Here is a 2,963-nt window from a genome sequence, read left to right as displayed (position 1 = left end):
TCAGCAGTTCGAGGTCTTTTGGAAGGAGGAACGATCGGAGGGAAAGAAACAGCGGCAGAAGACTGCGGAGGATCAACTACACGGACTCGAGGAGTAGGGATCATTCTCCTCGGTCCAGGCGAGCTCGGCACAGATGGCTTCGGCGGAACCTGAGAGGACCCTTCCCCATCCGCCTTGGCTGAGACGTTTAGAGCCACCGTAGCCTTCCTCACCTTTTTAAAGGCCTTCATAGAGTCGTTATTTTTTGCCATGTCTGAAAAACAGAAATCAACCACAAGAGCATGTTACAGACTAGAAAAAGAAGGAAGCAAAGTAAAAATAAAGATACACAAGATGTACCAAGCTCAGTTCGGATAAGGGAAGGATTTCCCAAGAACTTCTTGGTATCAAGATGGGGAGGCTCCCCCCAAATATCCTCCAAGACATTTACAAAGGCCTGCTCGACCTCGTCCAATATCTCCCTGGTATACCGGGATACCACTACGTTCTTCTACCACTCTAAAGGAAAGCGGGGTTCGTTATTCTCATCCAAAAAGAAAGGCCGAGCTCCTTCAACAGCCCGGACCTTAAAGAAGTAATTCTTAAAATCCCGAAAAGATTCATCATACATAGAAAAAACCTTGTGCCCCTGGGCAGACCTAAAAGAAATCCAAGAAGCTTTCTTCTTGGTAGTCCCAGGCTTGGTCAACACAAAAAGATACAAAAAGAGAGTTTGAGAAGGAGTAACAGCAAATTCTCGACAAACCAACTGAAAAATCTTGATAAAACCCCAAGAATTTGGATGAAGCTGAGAGGGGACAACGTTACAGGACCATAACAGGTCAGTTTTAAAAGAAGTAAAGGGAAGGGTGATGCTCATTTGGCTAAAAAAGAAGTCATATGCATAGAAAAAGGGACGCTCCCCCTAAGTCAGGACAGGGAAGCAAACCCTATCATCAGAATCAGGTGCTACCAACTCATAATTGTTCTCCTGATCTCCACTACTACAAATTCGATGATGTTTCCTAAGCTCTACGCAAAATTCAGAATTGGCTAAAGAAACACACAGCAACACAAGGGAGTCCAATCAATCAGACATCCCCTCAGGAACCTTAGAAGACGCCTCGACAATATTTTTGCGAGAAGACATGGCCAACTAGTCCTATAAACAAGAAAAGAAGATTGGATTACTAAAAAACATCTCGGACAAAATCAAAACAACTCGGCCAAACATAATCCAGCGCAGTACAAGCGACAAAAGGAAACCCCAGAACCCACACCAAAAAGATCCAGGGGCATCCTTTGGAGGCAGTTAACAGAACAAGGACTCAGGAAAACCTACAAACCTACACCTCGATACAGGAAGATAATGACCCCTTTTTTCAACTAAAACGACATTTTGAGTAGAAAGCCATGAGTCACAGATAAAACCATCAAAAACTCCAGACCCACCGTCTCAGTTTGATCAACAAATGAAGCAACCAAATAACAAAACATATCAAGAAGAAGCCATAAAAAACACAACCTTTTTCAGAGAAATAATAAAAAGCATCAAGATCCTTTACGAAATTCATCAACAAAGAAAACTATCAACATGGCGTAAGACATCAAAGGAGCAATCTTTCGAAAAAGCAAGCAGGTTCATGCAGTTCGCAAAAGAAGAAAAATAAGCAGTACGAACCCTAGAGTACAGAAGGATCATTTCAAAAGCAAGAAAACCCCCCACAACAGTAAACAAACAGATGCACGGCGATACAAAAGGTTCAAACTTTTTAAAGTCAAAACCAGAAATTACATAATGCAAAGCAACAAAGTAAAAGAATAGGAAATAGAATCAACCGGGAAAAAGGAGAAAGCTTCAAAGCAATTGAAGATCGAGAATGGAATCTGGAATCGCCTTTCAAAGCAAAGCACTGACAGTCACCAAGCAACGTCGCAGGAAGAAAATGCAAAAAACACAAAATTCAGGCGAAAACAGAAAGTGAGAGAGGAAAGGGGGAAGTTACAACTAAAATAGAAAAGAGAAACCGTTTCTGTGTGTAAATTTCAAAATAAAAGAGCCAAGGGAAACGGTGCATTAAAAATCAATTAATGAGGGTATTAAATCCTCGCAGATTCCCAAGACCAGAGCGCTAATACAAAAGCGCGCGCTTTTAGAAGAAAACGTTCTGCATTCAAAAAAGAAAAACTCTACAAAGAAGAAGTCGATAGATGCTCAAGTTCGGCTTCACCAGAGAAGGATCGAAGCCCCAAAACGAAGGCTCGACCTCCTAAAGAAAGACCAAACTCGAGGAAGGGAACTGTTCATACCCTGGGTCAAACTATCCGACCCGGGATGTTTAGCGACAAGGCGACCGACCTCTTCAAGTCAGACTATCCTACCTCTTCTCAAAGAGCTCGTCCAAATTGCCAGAAAAGCCCAATAAAGGGCCCAGATAGAGGAACATGACCAAAATCCAAAGGCGGCCCAAGCCTACAGAGATAAGGGCGGTTCCCTTGAAGATAAGATGACCTCACCCAAAAGATAAGATAAGATAAGATAACTAACTTATCTTATCTAAAAATGTCACTTCACACTACTATAAATACACTGGAGCACACAGGTATAACTCATACTCTGATTCTACTAAAAACCTGCTTAATACCCTTGCTAATTTAAGCATCGGAGTCCCTTGCAGGTACCCCCCACCCTCCGGTGACGAAGGATCAGCAGTGCAGCCAAGCTCAACAAGTCAGATACGATAGCTCCGGCCTCCACTCACAGCCAGACACATCATCTCCGATCAGCATATAAGATCTCGTCCGAGGTCGACCTACAGTTTCAGGTAACCCTCGGAACAAGTAGTTTACATATATTGAGTAAAATTTATTATTTTTTATTATTAATTAACTAGAAATATTTAAAAGTGTAAATTTAAAATGTATTACTAAATTATTAGATTAAAAAATTGAATTAATAGATAAAAGTACCGATTAAAAATAAT

This window comes from Arachis ipaensis, chromosome B02 (assembly GCF_000816755.2).
Source record: "Arachis ipaensis cultivar K30076 chromosome B02, Araip1.1, whole genome shotgun sequence".
In the NCBI taxonomy this organism is placed as follows: domain Eukaryota; kingdom Viridiplantae; phylum Streptophyta; class Magnoliopsida; order Fabales; family Fabaceae; genus Arachis; species Arachis ipaensis.
The sequence above is the reverse complement of the archived record's forward strand: the minus strand, read 5'-3'. Positions refer to the sequence as shown.